This window comes from Eriocheir sinensis, unplaced genomic scaffold, assembly GCF_024679095.1.
Source record: "Eriocheir sinensis breed Jianghai 21 unplaced genomic scaffold, ASM2467909v1 Scaffold779, whole genome shotgun sequence".
NCBI classification, from domain to species: domain Eukaryota; kingdom Metazoa; phylum Arthropoda; class Malacostraca; order Decapoda; family Varunidae; genus Eriocheir; species Eriocheir sinensis.
Genome location: NW_026112141.1, coordinates 27,775 through 50,000, shown reverse-complemented (window position 1 = coordinate 50,000; position 22,226 = coordinate 27,775). Strand labels below are relative to the sequence as shown.

Sequence of the window (22,226 nt, the reverse complement as noted above, 5' to 3'; positions counted from 1 at the left end):
GAATGTGACTGTCAGATGCCAAAAAGGAGATCAATCGGGTTCTAATTGAGTGGTTTTGAAGGTTCATGGTACATAGGAAGGGTTAATCTATCACCAGGGTCATAAAACTACCCCTGGAAATGCCCAAAACTCCTACGGAAGCCTTAAATACAAGTCTCTCGGAATGGCTTTTTCAAGAATGTGAGCCTCGGACATCTCCGCTCCTCACATCAGCTACTTCCAAAGGCCGAACTCTTGTCACACCCACTTGCCGACACCTTGGGCCGCAAGAGTCACCATCCATAACTGATGACTGCGTATTTTGAGTAATTATCAAACCCAAAAGTCAGACCCATGTGTGCACCAAATAACTTTTTTTCATATTGGTTACTTTATTCAATTAGCGCGAATTTAGTTAGCGCGACCGCGTTCATCCACCTAATTCTCACGCTAAATGGGGCTCTACTGTACTAACATAGCTCATAGTAGTATTCCCACTTTTAATTAACATCTTGTACAGCAGTGTTTCTCTCTCCCTGTGAACTGTTTCCCTGCACATGAATGCCTCGGCTGTGACGGGTCTTCATCAACAGTGCTGCCAGTGAGTGGCCTCACCTGAACACGAGTCATCGCTCCACACAGCAGGTGACCTGACGAGCCTGGCCTGACAAGCACCTGACAGCTGCCCACCACCTTAACAATGAGGGAAATGACACTTGAGCGGCTTGACAGTTCAGGGCCAAGGCCGCCTCCACCCCCATTCCTATTCAAATACACTGAATACCATTTTGGGTGTGTTTGTATTGGTATAACTATTGATAGAAATCAAAGCATTCTCATTGTGATTGGAATACAAGGGAAAAGTATTTGTATTGTGCAAATAATTATCTGAGGAACACTTCAAAATCTATCATCTGTAATAGCAGGCGTTACAAGTCCACACAGCCTCCCGGGGGACTTGTTAGCACTGTGTTGAGTACAGGGTTATGAGCTCTTGTACATCTTTAGAACACTGCTGTTATGCCAAGAAGGTGTATTCATTCATGTCAAAACAGCCTTCTTGTTAGCACTGTGTTGAGTACAGGGTTATGAGCTACACTACCTTGTACATCTTTAGAACACTGCTGTTATGCCAAGAAGGAGTATTCATTCATGTCAAAACAGTATTTCTATTCACTGTAATTTGAAGTACTGTATTGGTATTGTAATCCACAACACTTGTATTCCCTCCCTGATCTTAGATAACTTTACAACACTGCTAAACCCAATTATGACAAGAAGGTATTTGTATTCATATTATAACAACTTCATATGTATTCAATGTAATTTGAAGTAATTGTATCCCCTCCCTCCCTGGTCAGGGGGAGTCGCTTGGGGGGGGGGGGTTTGAGCCCACGGCACATCTTCCCGGCCCCACACAGCGTGGTAGCGTGAGGATTCGAACCCGCGTCGTCCATCACGCGGCGAATGTGGGTCCAGTACGCTATCACTTCGGCCTATTATTATTTTGTCATGTTGTTGTTGCCTGATGAGTGATATACCACCTTTACTGAGTCAGGTTCATCTGCTAGAGTTTAATGTGACCCTGCTGACAGTTTCACAAGACTTCTGCACCTGGAACAGGAAAACCACCCATGAAAAGCTCTGTTAGTAGTATTACACAGCACTGCTATATAAAAACCTTCACTTTTGGGGGCACTGCGGAGGACATTTCTCGGGTATGGCGGACATGGGATTCAATTGGTGGACGGTGTACCCCACTCTGACTGGGTTCATTTCAGTGGCCACATGCAATGACTGAACACGGGCGGTGGTCTGCCCACACCAAGGCTGTCTCAGGCTGGCTGGGTCATGGGCGCGTAACATTGACCGTAAAGTGTCGGCAAATACGACACCTTGTGGTCACTTACGCCTGTGTCGGACGCGTCTTGGATTTTTTTTCCTTGAGTAACTAATCTTGAATGTGGGAAAGAAATGGCGGACATTGCCAACAACTGACTGACGCACAAGATAGTCCTACATTCATTTTCTCTCCTCTTCCTCCCTCCTTCCTTCCTTCCTTCCCTCCTCCCTCCTTTATTCCTTGCCTCCCTTCCTTCATTCCATCCTTTCCTTTTCTTCCTCTTCCTCCTTCTTTCCTTCAATCCTCCTTCCTTCCCTCCCTCCCTCCTTTAGTCCTTGCCTCCTTCCTTCATTCCATCCTTTCCTCCATTCCTTCCTTTCCTTTCTCTCCTCTTCCCTCCTTCTTTCCTTCAATCCTTCCTTCCTTCCCTCCCTCCCTCCTTTAGTCCTTGCCTCCCTTCCTTCATTCCATCCTTTCCTCCATTCCTTCCTTTCCTTTTCTCTCCTCTTCCCTCCTTCTTTCCTTCAATCCCTCCTTCCTTCCCTCCCTCCCACCTTAAGTCCATTACTCCCTTCCTTCATTCCAAACTTTCCTCCCACATTCCTCTCCTCCCTTCCTCTTTCCTTCCTTCCTTCCCTTCCCCGCATACATACATACATACATACATAGTGAAGGAAGGCAGGAAGGTGACCTCTCTCCCCTGACCTCTCCTTGACCTTTTAATTGCTATTTCTGTGTTTAGTAAAAAAAAATTGATCCCATGTTTGTGTTCTTACAAACTGATACATTCTTACTGAGCTTCCTTCCTTCCCTCCCTCCCTTCCTTCCTTTATTACTGTTCTTTCTGTTATTCACTTGTTCTTTTCTCTCTCTGTTCCTTCCTTCTCTCCTTCCCTTTCCTTCCCATCTTTTTCCTTCCTTCCTTCCCTCCTTCATTCCTTCTTTCTCTCCCTCCTTCCTTCCATTCTTTCCCTTCCTTCCTTCATCCCTCCCTCCCTCCTTCCTCCCTACTTTCCCTTCCCATTGCTCCTTCCTTCCTTCCTTCCTTCCTTCCTTCCTTCCTTTCCTCTCCCTCCCTCCCTCCTTCCTTCCTTCCTCAGAACAATCCATTACAGAAAGAAAATGAAGACAGGAAAACAAAGAAGCAAGGAAAATATTGATAAATGGAAAAGAAATAGAGGAAAATAAATTAACACTTACCAAGGAATTCCTGTGTCCTCCTCTTCTTCTTCTTCTTCTTCTTCTTGTTCTCTCTGTAATTCAAGTAAGGAGTCATTGCTCTGTGTAAACCTTAAGATACATTTTACATATAAATATAAATTCCTTTCAACTTTGAACCCTTCCTTCCTTCCTTCCTTCCTTCCACACAGCCACTACCACCAGAGGGTCACTTCAGGGGTCGGGGTCAGAACCTTCCCAAGACACAGGGTCATAGTTTTAAACATTTTCCTGCCCAAACTTACAAATTTAAAACAACATTGTGGTATTAAGGCATCTTGAAAACATTCCAGTTGATGTGTGTGTGTGTGTTTGCAGTACCAAGGTGTTCCTGGCTGCAAACTTTCCCTCCTTATTATCAAAATTCCTTGACTGCTCGTTAACCATTTTAGAAAAAATAAATTAACACTCACCAATGGGTTCCTCCTGTGTTCCTCGTCTTCTTCCCAGTCCTCCTCCTCCTCCTCCTCCTCTTCTTCGTTTGGTAGTGTCTGCAAATCAAGTTTGGTGTCAATTAACTGTGTAAACATCAACATACTTTTTATTTTTACAGTAAAAAAAAAGCCCATCACTCACTGCTCCAAAATGATATCATTATAAACTGGGTGCAACTCCAGCGTGTGGTGTACCCAGTGCAGTCTAGCCCAGTATCACAAGTCTACAAAATGACCTGACCTGTCTCCCAAAACCTAGTCCTGATTTGAGTATGTAATGACCTAACCACAATGTCCAGGCTGAAGCTCCTAGGCCAGAGGAGTGCGCACGCCTTTTTGAGGGTGTCAGATGCCTGAAATAGCATATTTTTACTGTGCAAAGCAGGTGAAGTCACTCAAATTTATCTATTTGTATATATTTCATGGTGGCAAAATTTAAATTATCAGTTTCATTTTCACCAGTGACACGAATTTGTGGCTGTTTTTCACAATAGAATTTCACTCTAATAAGTGAATCAGACCCCACAGAGATATTACCAGAGTGTGTAGGAATGAATACAAAGATAACCACATACTTTGATTTAACTCTAGGATGTCTCGTGGATCATCAATAAATAAAAAACAAAATATCTGGACAGGCCACTCTTGAGCCTGTTACCTTCAATGACACCCCAAAACAGTCCCTGTGCCAAGTGTGTACCCCATATTTTGGTTGTGTTAGGTGTGCCTATTAGCAACTACTACTATTTTTACTGAACGAGGGACACATGATCCATATAAACCATTAATACTACCTAATAATATTAAACAAATTATATACGTGCTACCAGGGAATCATGAGGATTAATGTTATTGTAATTTCACGTTTACTCAACCCTACTAAACCTATCCACCCTGCGCCCACCTAGTTTCCAGCAGGTGCCCACCCTGGCTCGCATAAACATAGCAGGGCACGATAACAGAAAACCTTATTCCCGATAACCGATAACTGATAATGGAAAACCTTATCAGTGATAACCGATATTCATTAACTGGAAACACAAATATAGGCGATAACCGACACCCGATATTAATCCACAATTCCGATACTATCTAGCGACAAGTCCGATAGGCGAAAACGATACTATATTGATATTTCAAATAAAAAACATAGATGAATTCATATTTTCATTATCTGTATTTTTAAAAACTTACAAAATCTGAAAACCACACGTTGACACGTGCATATGGACGGTAATACTAGAAACGCCTGAACTGTTGTGTTATTTGGCGTCCCCACCGACAAACAGTGGTCTCTCGTGAACTGCGCATGCTCAGACCAGCAAGCGTAGACCTGAACAGTCTCACAAAGCTTTTTAACCGTAATTTAGAGTTGTTGGAAGGCTGAATCAGACATACAGTACCACTACCACCATCTCGATGTTTCTAGAGCGACACTCTGTACGAGTTGTATTTATATGTACAGAGTGTCGTTCTAGAAACAGCAAGGCGGGTGGTACTGTATGTCTGATTCAGCCTTCCAGCAACTGCTCTTAATGTGTAGGTCTTAATGTGTAGGTCTGAGTAGGTAGGAACAACCCTCACATAACTATTGCTTAAATGACACTCTCATAAGTAGGTCTGGGTGCGAGAGGGAGTTAGGGGTCTTAGTGAGCTCTGATCTCCGTCCAAGGGCACAATGCATTCAAGCTAGAAATCGAGCTAATAGGGTACTGGGATTTATTTCATGAGCGTAAGCAACAGAAGCCCTGAAGTCTTCCTCAAACTATATTTAGCATTAGTTAAACCTCATCTTGACTATGCGGTTCATTCTGGTCACCTTACTATAGAATGGATATCAAAATGTTAAAATCGGATGACTAAGATGATTCAGGGGTTGAGAAACTTGCCATACGAGGAAAGACTCAAACAGTTAAACTTGCATTCTCTAGAAAGGCGAAGGGTGCGTGGAGACATGATCGAGGTTTATAAATGGATGAAGGGCTTTAATAAAGGAGACATTCATAAGGTTTTGTTGGTAAGAGACACGAAGTAATGGGTTTAAACTGGATAAATTCAGATTCAACAGGGACATAGGCAAAAATTGGTTTACTAACAGGGTGGTGGATGAGTGGAATAGGCTTAGCAGTCATGTGGTGAGTGCCAATACAATTGTCACATTCAAAAATAGACTAGATAAATTCATGGACAGCGATATTAGGTGGGGTTAGATACACGGGAGCTTAGGGTCAAAGGAGCTGCCTCGTACAGGGCCTACCGGCCTCTTGCAGACTCCTGCGTTCTTATGTTCTTATGTTCTTATGTTAAAAAGCTTTGTGATACTGTACAGGTCTATGCTTACTGGTCTGAACATGCGCAGTTCACAAGAGACCAGTGTTTGTTAACACAAGCGCCAGCTTTTGACGATGGGACACCAAATAACACAACACCGGGTGCCTTCAATACCATGGCATGCTCACAAACAAATATGGAATATCAAATTTGAGGTAGTGAATAATCATTTTGGGGGCAAAGTTAAATGATTTTTCTCTTTGATATATTGATTTTTGAGTCTAACATAAAAAAATAACCTAGTATTTTAATGTTGATGATCTAAGTACGAAATCTCTTCGCCAAAGATAATTCATACCCCCAAGTTTTTTCATAAAATACCGGGCACCCGGGCCACGCATGCGAGTAGGGAGGAGACTTTTTTTTTTTCCGAGGCGGAAAAAAAGTAGCGATTATCACTAGTTTGGTTACAAAAATAACGAAGATACCGATATATATTTAAATAAGCAGTGGATGGCCGACAACCCGATTTTGTTATCAGTGATAAAGTATCGCGATAACGCCCAGCTATGCGCATAACTCACCACCCACCTTCCTGCAATTACAGCTGATAATGTAGTACTGCGAACACTTAATATAACACGTCACGTCGTAGGGTATTCGTATCTTACAATTTTACTGAACACCAGTCGACCTGTCCTCCCCCGCTCACCTCTGTTGCGCCTCCTCATTCCCAGTACTACTAAAATGGATTCGCTGAGGAGAAGCACCTTCCACAGGGAGAGCGTGTCAGTTTTCCCTGTTCCTCACTGGCTGACAGCCACTGATGAGGCTGCTGGCCAATACCAAATTTAAAGTGCATATTTCACACCTTTTCTTTCTCCTTATTTTGTCCATGCAAACAGTTTAATACTTACTAAAAAATGGTCATTATCGTAAATAAATCTGTCTCAGGAAAACAAATAACCAGTGAGACATATATATATATATAGATATCACCATATATATATATATATATATATATATATATATATATATATATATATATATATATATATATATATATATATATATATATATATATATATATATATATATATATATATATATATATATATATATATATATATATACATATATATATACATATATATATATATATATATATATATATAAATATATATATATATATATATATATATATATATATATATATTGTTACACCACCGGCTAGAACTTACTTTAGTTATACAATCGTAGGTGTACTAATAACCATCCGCCTTAAAGGCAAACTAAAACAAACTGACACTAAAAACACTTGCATTTACTGAGACCAAGCACTTAAACACAGAATAAAACTATAAAGCATAAAAGTGGAAACACATGGGTACAGCACCACACACCGGCTATCTGATTTCCAGCTTTCGAGCCATAACTCACTTCTCAAATAAATTCACACCACAATGAACAATTAATACGTCCTCACACAACTAGTGAGCTTATGTTACAAAATAAAACTAGAACAATACTTATGTATGGCCGACCCACGAAAGACCAACACCTTGCCACCTCCGCTTCCAGAACACAACTAACTAACTCCGGTACCCCAACTACTGATGAAAGCCGTAGGCTGACGTGGCAGCATTCAACCATCGGTTGAATGCTAACTATTTAATATAGTATAAACAACCATTCCCAACCTAGGGTCTTACGGTTATTGCCCACGTACAAAGGCCTGCAAGGCATGAGCCTGATACAGGTGAAAACTAATTAGATAATTATGGTTATTTGCCTCACACCTCCCTCCTAAAGATAAAACCACAGGTCTTCATCATATAAAACAAAAGTTTACAAAATAAGAATATACGAAAATATTACATTTCTATGTGAGAGCCCGAGACAATGCATCTGCAATCACATTATGGCATCCCTTAATGTGACGAATTTCCAAATCATATGGTTGTAGAGCCAAACACCATCTGGTAAGCCTTTGGTTCTTATTTTTCATCCTGTTTACAAAAGTTAAGGGATTATGGTCACTATATACAATTATTTTACTATTACTATGTCCAAGGTAGACCTCAAATTTTTCTAAGGCAATCAACAAAGCAAGAGCCTCTTTTTCAATTGTAGAATAGTTGCATTGATGTGCTTTAAATTTTGAAGACAAATAACATACAGGGTGTAGGATTTTATAAGAACTCTTGCAACAATACTGCACCAGTAGCATAATCACTTGCATCCACTTGCAGAAGAAAGGGTTTACTAAAGTCAGGACTTTTAAGTACAGGTTTGGAAGTTAGGATCCATTTCACTTTGTTAAAAGCCTCTTGACATCTTTCTGACCAAACAAATGTTCTTTTCGGACTCACAAGATCTGATAATGGAGCAATTACATCAGAGAAATTTTGACAAAAATGACGGTAGTAACCAGCCATGCCAATAAATCTTAATAATTGCCTTCTATTACTAGGTACAGGTAAATCATTTATGGCGGCTACCTTTGCATCTATTGGGGCCACTCTTCCCCTTCCAACCACATGCCCCAGAAAACTCAAGCTACCATATCCAAATTCACTTTTAACTAGGTTGATGGTAAGGTGTGCTTCTAAGCCTCTGAAACAAACCTCTGAGGGTTAACATGTGTTTTTGCCAGTCATTAGAGACAGTAATTATATCATCAAGATAACCATACACATTTTCCAACCCATCAATCACATTGGTGATCAATCTTTGAAAGGTAAGTTGCATTAAGTAATCCAAATGGCATTACTCTATATTGGTACAAGCCGTCAGATGTTACAAAAGCACTGATGCTCTTTGCATTATCAGTTAATGGCACTTGATAGTAACCCTTTAGCAGGTCAATTTTTGTCAAGAACATAGCATTTCCAACGGAATCTATGATGTCGTCAATTCGAGGAAGGGGAAACGAGTCACCCTAGTTCGGCATTAACTTGGCGATAGTCCGTACACATTCGCATGGACCCATCTGCTTTAGGAACCTATATGCAAGGAGAAGCCCACTCACTCTTACTCTTCTCAACCAAATCATGCTTCAACAGAAATTGAACTTCTTCTCAATATATCTTTTTTGGGGTGACATCCTGTATGGTGCTGTGTTTTCAATCAACACAATGTCATGCTCCATAACAGTACTTTGAATTGGAACATCAGAACATAAATCTCTAAACTCACACAAAAGTTCCTTAATATCATATTTCTGTTCTGCACTCAAATGGACAAGTTTACTTTCTAAATTCGACAGAGCATTAGAATTATTAAGCTTCACATTACATTTTACATCAAAGTCACAATTAATAGGTTCATCATACGCAACATCCTGACACAATGCCTGTCCTTGACCTTCACTATGACCCTCTTCCTGGCCATCATCTCTAGAACAATATTCTTTCAACAAATTCACATGTACAACTCTCTTAGTTTTACGACGCCCTGGAGTAGATATTACATAATTAAGGTTACCCTCTTTTCCAATCACTTCATATGGGCCCTGGTATCTTGCCTATAGTGGGAATTTTATAATGGGCAAAACAACAAAACCTTATCTCCCACATTAAATTCTCTTTCAACAGCAGAAACATCATGGTGAACCTTCATTTTTCTCTGCGCAACTGACAAATTCTCACTTGCAAACTCCTGCATATGCTTTAATCTATCTCTTAATTTTGCCACATAATCACTTAGATTGGTATCCTTTTCTTCATCTATCCAGCTCTCATGCAGCAATTTTAATGGTCCCTTACATCTCTTCCAAAGAGTAGCTCATTTGGGGAAAACCCTAGACTTTCTTGTGTAGTATTACGGATAGCATACAACATTAATGGAACTCCTTCATCCCAGTCCTTAACAGACTCCAAACAATATTTCGTTAACATGGACTTCAAAGTTTGATGGAATCGTTCGAGCGCTCCCTGACTTTCTGGATGATAGCAGGAAGCTAAATGCTGCTTAATTCCTAGTGATGCTAAAACTTCCTTAAATATCTTGGAAGTGAAATTCGTGCCTTGGTCAGACTGGACTATTTTAGGGAGACCAAACTGCGTGAAGAATTTTATAAGGACGGGAATAATAGATTTGGTGGTTATGCTTCTCAAGGGCACAGCTTCAGGATAGCGGGTGGTAGTGTCCATGATAGTTAGCAAAACTGATGTCCCTTTCTGGTTTTCTCTAAGGGACCCACACAGTCTATAATTACCCTATGAAATGGTTAAGAAACAACAGGTATTGGTTGCAATGGAGCTCGAGGCATTACCTGATTTGGCTTACCAGCAATCTGACAAATGTGGCAGTTCTTACAAAATTTTGCAACATCAGAACTCACTCCTGGCCAAAAGAAATACTTCAGTATCTTATACAATGTCTTCTTAACACCAAGATGACCACCTATATGATCGTGAGCTAAACTAAGGACTCTGTCACGATAACATGTTGGCACTACAATTTGGGTAACAATATGCCATGTCTCACTTTTGGGGACCTCTGGAGGATGAAATTTTCTCATAAGAATACTTGATTTAAGAAAATAACAGACCGACTCATCTTCACTCTCAGCCTCCGAGACTGCCCTATCCAACAGTTTGCCTAAAGAGGGATCTGCCCTCTGAGCCTCCACCAACATCTCACGAGTCACAGGAACATCACCCGTCTCTACCGAAGACTTTATCTCACTACTGGAAGTACTAACAGGCTCCTCAACCATCTCATCATGAATAGCCTCATTAGGGAATACCTTATCCAAATCAAGGTCAACATCAGTATCCTTGACAGCGTTCATTGATTGGCTCCTAGTGACAATACAAGAAGGGAACAATCCAGGATTCTGTTCTGTCAACTTTACTGCAGGGTCAAAAGTTAAGGGATTAGAACAGACTACAGGATCCGGAATTATACGACAACCAGCAATATCGTTGCTCAGCAGAAAGGTAACTCCCTCAACAGGCAAAGAATCCTGCACTGCAACAGTTACAACCTGAGAAATTATGCCAGCCTTTAGGTAGAGTCTACATAATGGTAGTGTGGTACATTCATTAATACCTTTCAGCACAACAAACTCCCCAGTGTACAAATCCTCAACAAAAGGAACAATACTCCTTACCACAATACTGTGCGAGGCACCTGTATCACGCAGGATACTGACAGGGATGGACGGACCGGCCTCAGAGGCTGACACACTACCTCAAATCGGAATGGTTGGAACAGCTGTTGACACTTATTAGACGTGGTTAAAACAGGATCACTCACATCTGCTGGTTTAAAGACATAATTAATAACAGGTTTTATATCGGACCTACTCTGATCTTTCTTCTCCAACTTAGGACAACTTGCCACAAAATGACCTGGCTTCTTGCAGTAATTGCAAATTTTAGTGTCAAAACTTGCACTGTTCACACTTTTCCCAACATAATCAGTACTCAAAGGCTTACCAACATGTCGAGTTGTGTTCTGGTCAGGATAACTCTTTCTGTTAGCCTTATGAATTAGATTATAGTTTTCAGCTAAGAAAGCTGCTCTATCAAGTGAATCTAGCTCTTTAACATAAATATACTCTTATATCATATGGCAAGGTGTTCAAGTACTGTTCTAGCACCATAAGCTCACGTAACTGATCAAATGTGGTTACTCCACGAGATGCAATCCACCTATTATGCAATTTCTCAGCAAATGTGCATACTCAATAAAAGTCTGATTGGGAGTCCTGGCAGAGTTACGAAATTTAGACTGATAAAATTCTGGAGTTAACTGGTAGGCTTGGAGGATAGATTCTTGACAATACTGTAATCTTTCTGCTGGTCAGTCATCAAGGAGAGGTAGGTTGAGAGCCCTTTTCCTTTAAAGGAAGTCTGAGCAATTATGGGCCAATACCCTTTTGGCCATGACAAACTTGTGGCAACATTCTCAAACTGAAGGAAGTATTCTCAGCATCAAGTTCATCAAATACAGGCACAAACTTACAGCACTTTGTCACATCAAATGCCTGCTCTCCAATAAGGCCCATTTCAGACTTCTTTTCAAGCATGGTCAACTGAAATCTTCTCCTTCTCTGTCTTCCAACTTCCGCTGCTCAACCTCTAACTCCAAAGCTCTCAGTGCATTTTCACTGAGACAGGTAGCCCCTCCTCCTCACACAAATGTAAGGCCTCCTTAATAACACTAGTATTTACCAGCATTTTAATCACAGCGTTCTTAATCTGAATCTTCCTCCAACTTTTCCTAACAGTAATTTCGTAATGCTCTGCCAAAGCAATCCACTCATCCTTCCTTAATGTACCTGCACTCAAAAACTCTAGTGATGGATTATCAATGAACTTTTGTACATTCATCTTAATATTATGCACGTACTCTATTGCAATAGATGGATCCCGGACAGGCCCCAATTTGTTACACCACCGGCTAGAACTTACTTTAGTTATACAATCGTAGGGGTGTACCAATTACCATCCGCCTTAAAGGCAAACTAAAACAAACCGACACTAAAAACACTTGCATTTACTGAGACCAAGCACTTAAACACAGAATAAAACTATAAAGCATAAAAGTGGAAACACATGGGTACAGCACCACACACCGGCTATCTGATTTCCAGCTTTCGAGCCATAACTCACTTCTCAAATAAATTCACACCACAATGAACAATTAATACGTCCTCACACAACTAGTGAGCTTATGTTACAAAATAAAACTAGAACAATACTTATGTATGGCCGACCCACGAAAGACCAACACCTTGCCACCTCCGCTTCCAGAACACAACTAACTAACTCCGGTACCCCAACTACTGATGAAAGCCGTAGGCTGACGTGGCAGCATTCAACCATCGGTTGAATGCTAACTATTTAATATAGTATAAACAACCATTCCCAACCTAGGGTCTTACGGTTATTGCCCACGTACAAAGGCCTGCAAGGCATGAGCCTGATACAGGTGAAAACTAATTAGATAATTATGGTTATTTGCCTCACAATATATATATATATATATATATATATATATATATATATATATATATATATATATATATATATATATATATATATATATATATATAGGCATCAGCTCTCAGTGATTTTACTATACTAGGCTACTACTACCCTACTCACCTAGACTTACGCAGGCCCACCAACGTAACCACATTACTCACCACCAACCACCATGAGAAAAATCACCCTCCCACAAACCATTTCACAATATATATCAAAGCATTTGTGATCATATTTTTACAAATTTTTCAACACTTTCTCATCTGGTATAATCCATTACCCAATATCGGACCATCTACCAATTTTCCTTAATGTTAAAGTTCCTCTAAATCTAAGAATCTACATAAAATTGAGTTTAGGTAATAAATCAAACAAATAAACAAGAATTTGCTCAAAAAATCAATATGATCAATTGGAATGCTCTCCTTAATGAGCACGATGTCAATGACAACTGTAAAATTTTCTTAGACAATATTAAAAAAGCTTTTAGTGATTGTTTTCCACTTAAATCTAAATTGATAACTGAAAAAGATTAAACAATCCCTGGATATCACAGGCAGTACTAAACTCTATAAAGACAAAAAATTATCTATTTAAGGACTATAAAATTGGTGCTGTCACCGAGGCTCAATACAAACAATACCGTAACATCCTAAATAATACTATAAAACAAGCTAAAAAATCTTACTATATGGCTCAATTCACTAGTTTTAAAAATAACACCCGTAAAATATGGCGAACAATCCACCAACTTTCTAATCATGACCATAAGAAGAGTTCCACAAATAACATAATCTATAATTGTAAAAAACTCTCTGAACCTTTACAAATTGAACAAGCTTTTAATGAATTTTACACAAATGTTGCGCCTAAAATAGATCACAGTCTACCACCTTCCACCACAGACCCTCTCAGCTTTCTTCAAGGTGACTTTCCTCATTCAATGACAATTCCTATAATTATCCCCAAGATGTAATTACTGTAATTAATTCCTTAAAACAAAAAGTGCAATGTGCATGAAATCCCAGTATCTGTATTAAAACCAGCAAAACCAACTTGCAATACCCTTGTCCATACTCTTTAATAATTCTATCAATAATGGTAAATTTCCTCAACTCCTAAAACATGCAACTGTTGTCCCCATCCATAAGAAAGGTCCCAAAGATGAACTAAGTAATTATAGACCAATATCCTTACTAAATGTTTTTTCTAAGATCTTTGAAAAAGTAATGAGAAAATTCCTCATAAATTTTCTTGAAACTAAAACATACTTAATCCAAGTCAGTTTGGTTTTCGTCGTGGTCTAAACACTTTCGATGCCTTGAGAACTTATTCAGAAGAAATCTATAAAACTTTAGATAATAAACAGTCATTATTAAGCATCTTTGTTGACTTCACCAAAGCTTTTGATACAGTCAGACACGATATATTATTACGTAAGTTGTATTACTATGGAATTAGAGGTATTATTCATGGCTGGTTTCAGGATTACTTGTCCCACAGAACTCAATCAACCAAATTCCACACTTGTCTATCTGCATCTCTACCTCTTCAATACGGTGTTCCACAGGGCAGTGTCTTGGGTCCAATCCTGTTTCTCTTATATATAAATGATATTACTTACATATTTACAAACCTTAAAACAATCCTTTTCGCAGATGACTCAACCTTAAATATTACTGGTGAAAATCCTACTGACATGATACATATAGCAAACACTGACCTACAAACCTTTCATAAATGGTGTCTGAGTAATAGATTAACAGTGAACTTAAACAACACATTTTATATGCTGTTTACTAATAAGTCACCATCAATGCTTCCGTCCCTATTTTTTTCCCAAGACATTATAAGCAGAACTAATAAACATACATTATAAGGAATAACGTATGATGATACCATGACCTTTAAGCATCACGTAACAAACCAAATCCTTAAATTATCCAGGCTAGTATCTCTGTTATATCAAATTAAAGAATTAATGCCCATTGATGTTTTGAAAATGTTATATAACGCACATGTCTTACCACACCTGTATTACTGTACGCCTATCTGGTGCAACACCTACCCCACACACCTGTTACCTCTGTTTAGACTTCAAAAGAAAATAATAAGAATTATTACAAACAGCGACTACTTTGCCCACACACAACCTCTCTTTAAAGAAACAAATTCCTTAAAACTTTTTGACATAAATAAGCTACAAATTGGGATTTACATGTATAAAAAGATCAAAAGTGAAACCTCCGTGTCTTTACAGCCACAACATACTTATTTCACCCGTACTCATGAAAATTTACGTACACCTGCCCATAATTTAACACTTTTTCAACACTCACTTTCTTATTCAGGACCTAAAACATGGAATTCTATTCCTAATAATATTAAAGCTCTAAATTCAATACACTCCTTTAAAGAACAATTTAAAAAACATATTCTTCTCAATTATAATTATTAAGTCCATGTATCATCTGTCAGAGTGTGTCCTCAGCTTAATCAATTATTACCTTATACTATTATTATTGTATTAATACTATTACTACTTACATTATCAGTTACAGTACTACCATATTATTTTTATAAATCAATTACAATTTTTGTACTAATGATATTGTGTTGATATTATCACTTTAATTATTATTTACACTACTATTATTTTATAATTATCACAGTTAATTATTATTATTATTTCTATAACTTATTATTATTATTATTATTATTATTATTATTATTATTGTTATGCCGGACGTGTTACTTGGGTTCCGTGTCGCCGTCAGGAGACTCCGTGGGAGGGAGATATGTAAACACTTTGCACAGCTTCTGTAGTTTAATATTCTTCCTTAGTAGTACACTTCACTCTGACTCTTCACTTACCACTAGCTTACTATGACTGGGACTGGGCTCCTCTCGCCCTCTTCTCCTATATATATCCAGAACAGTACAGTCTAGAATGTTACAGTATATTTTAGATCATACAAGAACATGTAGCTAAAATATGTGCGAGTTGGCAACACTTCCCGCCTGGCGCCTGGCCGCGCCCCGTGGGGCGCGGACGGCTCGCCTTGCTCCCCGCCCCCTTGCTCGTTTCTCCGGGAGCCTTCTAGAGGCCTATGGTCGCCGGGGGAAGCTTCCAGCATAACATTATTATCATCATTTTACTTTTGTCATATATTATATGTTTGTGTATATATATATATATATATATATATATATATATATATATATATATATATATATATATATATATATATATATTTATATATTTTTTTTTTTTTTTTTTTCATTGCTCTCAATATATATATATTTTTCTTTTTGCACTATTGATTAAAACTGGCACCTAAGTTTCAGTACTGCCCAAAAGCATACAGCTTTAAATGGGCTCCTGCACTAGTAAATTATTGTAAATACATAATTGTATAAAAAGGGATAATAAAATGTTTCAAATGTTTCATCTATTTGGGGGGATTTATATCATGGCACAAATTTGGCCCATCACTGGTACACAGTAATGCCCCAAATTTGGCCCGGCGCTGCTACCCGGTAGAGCCACAAATTTGTCCTGTCGCTGCTACCAGGTTAAAGGAGTTATCTTTGTCACCAATAGCATGGGTAGTCTGAGGAAGAGGGAGGAGGCAAGTGAGGTGGGTGGCGGAGGTGGAGGCAGCGGCCGGTGACGGAGCGCGGGTGAGGACAGACGGTGGCCGACGCAGGTGAAGAACAAATTTAAATAAAAATGAGAACGTGTGTTTCAGTTGTTTCCATGACCTACTAATGTATTAACCCAATAGCAGCGACGGGCCAAATTTGTGGCTTTACCGTGTAGCAGTGACGGGTCAAATTTGTGGCTTTACCGTGAAGCAGTGACAGGCCAAATTTGTGGCTTTACCGTGTAGCAGTGACGGGTCAAATTTGTGGCTTTACCGTGTAGCAGTGACGGGCCAAATTTGTGGCTTTACTGTGTAGCAGTGACGGACCAAATTTGTGGCTTTACTGTGTAGCAGTGACGGACCAAATTTGTGGCTTTACTGTGTAGCAGTGACGGACCAAATTTGTGGCTTTACTGTGTAGCAGTGACGGGCCAAATTTGTGGCTTTACTGTGTAGCAACGGGCCAAATTTGTGCCATGATTTAAACCCCCCAAAATAGATGATGTGTAAACTGATCACAAATGCTTTGATATGTATTATGAAATGGTTTGTGTGAGGGGTGATTTTTTCTCATTTTTCTCGCTTAGAGGGACCATTAAGAAACATGATCCCCGCTGCTACAACCACTGGGTTAAAAGGCCTTTCCCTCTAAGCAAGGGGATGTACTGAACATTTTACAACACACTGGTTACTAAGTGAGCTGAACATTTTACAGCTCAATATAACGGGTTCACCCTTTGGGGCTTCTGGTGGTAATGAAGGCAGGGCAGGAAATGTGTAGAGAAAGCTTACCTATTCCTCCAAGCTGCTGAAAAGCTTGTTGGTGAAGAATTACTTGTCGGTGAAGAGACTGTTGTTGAGGTGAGGAGTGCCCTGTGTTATGGAACCTCCCAGCACTGCTACACCAACCTGCAAATGTGTGTCCACTCTCAAAGTCTTGTACCAGGAAAGACGGCATGGGATAATATATTATGAAATCTCTCTCTATCAAGGGCTGTAAAATAAAAGATAATTGATACTCTCTCTCTCATATTTGTTTTTTTACATACTTTTCTTCCTCTACACCCTCCCTCTCTCTCTCTCTCCCCTCATAACACTATACATACAGCCAGGCCTATACTTTGAGGCAGTGCCAACATTGCCAGACTGTTGTACTCAGCCTCTTATATTTACGGACTTCCAACACAAAATCTGTCTCCTGGTCCTCAATAACGAGATTCACTTATATTTATCATTAAAATAGTTCATTCCTCTTGTTTCTTGGCAATACAGTGTATTTGTATATGCATACAGTCTCTTACAAGCTGGATAATATTACACGTAATAGGAATGATAATAATGACAATAATAATAATTACAAGATAATTTAATACTAAGCTATTCTAACATAAAACTTATTCAAACCTAGCCATACTTGTTTTCCTTACCTCCCTTGGCTGGGCCTGGTGGTGGGCCCAAGCCGGCAAGTGTTTATAGCTGCCCCATCTAGCCTTCCTTGGACAGTCCCATACAGTCCAGGATGATGGTGGTGGTCTTCAGGACAAGTAGTCTGTGGCAGCAGCAGATTGAAACCCTCATCATCCATGACGCAGCGAACGCAGGACCGGCACGCTAACCACTCAGCCACCGTCTCCTTCCCTGGCCTGTGTTCCGACGCCAAATATGCAAAAAGTAAAAACATATGCCTCAATGTGTCATCCCAGATTATATATAAAGAGAATTAAATCTAAGTCATCCTAATCTAACCAAACTTTAATGAAACTAATCTAGCCTTAGCAAGCCAATGACAAAACACAATATAAACAGAAATGTATCTCCAGGTGTGTCCCCCCCAAGACCATATATTTAGAGAATTAAATCTAAGCTATCCTAACCTGCCCAAACTTTAATGAAACTAATCTAGCCTTAGCAAGCCACTGACAAAACACAATATAAACAGAAATGTATCTCCAGGTGTGCCCCCCCAAGACCATATATTTAGAGAATTAAATCTAAGCTATCCTAACCTGCCCAAACTTGCTGAGCTATCCTAACAAGACCTAACTTAACCTGGTTGTAACAAGGGCCCAAATTTGTGGCTTTACAGTGTACCAGCGACGGGCCAAATTCTTGCTATGATATGTAACTTGATATATTAAGAAGGATATAAACCCCACCATCAACCATTAGGATCCACCGGGAAGAAGCCTACCAGCGCAATAGGCCAAGACGTAAAAATAAATAAATAAATAACTAAATAAATAAATAAATAAACAGATGATGCATAAACTGATCACAAATGCATTGATATATATTATGAAGTGGTTTGTGTGAGTGATGATTTTTTTCTCATTTTTCTCGCTTAGAGGGAAGGGCCTTAAACCTAGTGGTGGAAGCAGCAGGGATCATGTTTCTTAATGGTCCCTCCAAGCGAGAAAAATGGAAAAAATTCACCCCTCACACAAACCATTTCATATTATATATAAAGCATTTGTGATCAGATTATGTATCATCTATTTTGGGGGGTTTATATCATGGCACAAATTTGGCCCGTCGCTGCTACACGGTAAAGCCACAAATTTGGCCCGTCGCTGCTACACGGTAAAGCCACAAATTTGGCCCGTCGCTGCTACACGGAAAAGCCACAAATTTGGCCCGTCGCTGCTACGGTAGAGCCACAAATTTGGCCCATCGCTGCTACACGGTAAAGACACAAATTTGGCCCGTCGCTGCTACACGGTTAAGCCACAAATTTGGCCCGTCGCTGCTATATGGTAAAGACACAGGTTTGGCCCATCGCTGCTACATGGTAAAGCCACAAATTTGGCCCGTCGCTGCTACACGGTAAAGACACAAATTTGACCCATCACTGCTACCAAGTTAAGAAACATGATCCCCACAGCTACCGGGTTAATCGTACCTGCCGTGCGCTCTACTACCACAATGAAATAAAACAAATATATACAGCGTTGCACCCCAAGACAATATTTTAAGAGGCGGGGAGTATGGAGATGACTGTAGCCACCTCTCCCGCCAGTGACATCAACGGCAGTGTGGTGAGAGGCCTATCCTGCCTATTTATCCTAAACAAGTGGGTGTTATTCCAGAAAAAAACACCCAAGTCTCATCATTTCACACTTATTTATATATTCAAGGGCTGAAAAATATCGGAAACATTAACAAAAAAAATGCCGGTCAGCACTAAGTTATCCTAACCTTGGATTAAACTTAGATTTTAACATAACCTCCTGTGAGAGCAAGATAAAAATTGACAGACAAAATAGGTCAATTCCGGCCCTCGCGGTATCATGAGCAGACCTCCAGAATAACACCCGATGGTCTAGGATAAAAAAGTTGGAAAATTTCATTTAGTCGGCGCAACATCTGTGGTCATATGCCGGAGAGAGACAGAAGGGGAAGGAATTAAAGAAGGGAACAGATCCCAGGAGACGGGACACAACCCCCAATTAACACCTGGTACACTGCTGGGTGGACAGGGGCATAGGGTATCGGAAAAGCCTCCCAAATTTTCCCACTCTGCCCGAGACCCAGGCTCTCTCGGTTGTGAGCCGGGTGTGCTAACTGCTAACCACTGCACCACGAAGCCCCCAGGTCTAGGATAAGATGTTGGTCATCACTAAGTTATCCTAACCTTGGATTAAACTTAGATTTTAACCTTAACCTCCTGTGAGACCAAAGTAAATCTTGACAGGCAAAATACAGGTTCATGCCAGCCTTCACAGTACCAGGAGCATGTATAACTCTAGAATGACACCCGATGGCCTAGGGTAAGCACATGTGGTCAAGTCAACAACGCTAACCTACATACTCCCCCTTAGAGTTAATAGGTTCACCACCCCGGGTCATCACCACCACATGCATCACCTAAAATCACCACAATCACCATCAATACCACCTCAGACACACATGAAATCACAACCATGACGATGAAAACGCAAAAAAATCAAGAGAAATAACACTGAAATAAATAAATCTGAAAAATTCGTAAAATTCACCCCGCCCGCTAGACGAGTCACCCTTGAAACACTTCTAGCTCACGTTAACCTTCAATCTTTCCCTTCCCTTTCCTTTCCTTCCCTTCCCTCTCCTTCCTGCCCTTCCTCTCCTCCCTTCCCTTCCTCCTTCCTTCCCTTCCCTCCCCTTCCCTTCACCCCATATCTGCAATAATACAACACAAATACACCCTAACCCTTAATATAGGAGTACCCAGGCATCTTACACTGGTCAAAACTCACGGATATAAGGTCACGTATGGTTCGCTCCATCACGCCCTTATGACCTCACCGCTAAACGCCCATAATTCAATATTTAAGACACTCACACCTCATTTGACCCCATACATTAGGTCATTCAGCTTAGTTCTCCCTCTCATAGTGTTCAAAGTTCTTAGGTGTTATTGATAACTGAGATAATACGTCACATATGGTTCGCTCCATCACGCCCTTATGACCTCACCGCTAAACGCCCATAATTCAATATTTAAGACACTCACACCTCATTTGACCCCATAAATTAGGTCATTCATCTCAGTTCTCCCTATCATAGTGCCCGAAGGTCTTAGAGGTCATTAATAATTAAGGTCATATATGGAGCCGGACACCCCAAGCCAGTTATATACGTGACCTTTCTGACCTTACCGGCTTATATCCCGCTCTCCAACTTCACACACAGGAATGCAATGCACGTGTCGGCATGCCCTTCAAGCCCCGTGCCGCTACGTACTCTAGTTTACCGGAAATCAGTAAAAAACGATGAACTTCTGCACGACCACGGCGGCCATTTAAATCCACCTCTCCCCCACCGATACATTTTCCCTATTTCCACCTATTACAAGCCTTAATTCACTGCCCTCACCCGCCCAAAACAATCACAAGGGACTATTTACCGTTTCTAGATGCATGGCTCCCTCGGCAACAGGATAATTCGCTTCAAAAAACACAAAAATAACACACCAGCCTCCTCCCTCCACGGCTGGGGCCGGGTGTGTACGAGAAATGCCTCCTCGGGGAAATAAGTTGCGATACTACCCACTACACATGTCCAATGGGGTAAAGACAGCAAAAAACGTCTTAATTTGCCTTGATTTAAGTCTCTTTAACCACCTGTGATCTATATATAAGCGTTGAGATTGCCCAAACCAGGAGTGAGTATCAGCTCAGAGTAGTTCCTCCTATGTAATCTCCTATGTGTTTGTTTTAAAGCCTTCTACTGATTTCAAGTGTTTATCTGATGTATTTGCAGTGTATTGAAGTCGCAAAGGGACAGTTAAACGATAGCAGTGAGTGATATATTGAAAATTAAGCAGTTTCAAGTCCCCTTTGCGAGCTATTTTTCGGCTGCGAGCTGATTCCTGCCAGCTCAATAGATTCTCGTACTTGAATTAAATGACCCTGGAACTGTCTTTTCCGCTCCAATAACTAGATTTATTTAGAGATAGGGTCGAAATGTTTAATTAATAGGGCTTTCTTTGCAGTGCTTAGGTATATTATCGCTGACATAAATAGTTTTAGTTTAACCTCGGAAACATTAATTACTCTATTTAACTGCCCCTTTGCCCTTTTATCGCGTGTCCTGTCATTAGTAAACCCCAATTAAGTCCTGCCGGGGCCTTAATAACAGCGGTAAGGCCTTGGAATCATTATTATTCGTTATTAATGGGTTGGTCTGGGTCTGGGTCTCGGCACATGTTGTGAACGAAACTGCAGAAAGTATAAAATCCTATCACTCTTCAGCACGGGCTTACAATATTATGTAATGAGCTTATATGTGGGAATAATGGCTTCAGGGAGTTCTTAATACACTTAGTAGTCTCCCTTAAGTGAAGCATGGAGAG

At 40.1% G+C, this 22,226-nt stretch overlaps 1 long non-coding RNA gene across 3 annotated transcripts in view; it reads right to left on the bottom strand.

Moving 5' to 3' along the window:
- Nucleotides 1-21,636, bottom strand: part of LOC126994348 (uncharacterized) — a 23,321-nt gene extending 1,685 nt beyond the window's left edge. The window contains exons 1-6 of one of the 3 annotated variants that reach the window (XR_007749041.1): nucleotides 21,279-21,636; nucleotides 17,821-18,036; nucleotides 17,186-17,302; nucleotides 10,865-11,015; nucleotides 3,454-3,531; nucleotides 3,023-3,075 (exon numbers count right to left, since the gene is read on the bottom strand). This is a non-coding gene — a long non-coding RNA (uncharacterized LOC126994348). The remainder of the gene's footprint in view (nucleotides 1-3,022; nucleotides 3,076-3,453; nucleotides 3,532-10,864; nucleotides 11,016-17,185; nucleotides 17,303-17,820; nucleotides 18,037-21,278) is intronic. The other 2 variants (XR_007749040.1, XR_007749039.1) reach the window with 2 other exon arrangements.
- Between the last annotated feature and the right edge of the window lie 590 nt (nucleotides 21,637-22,226).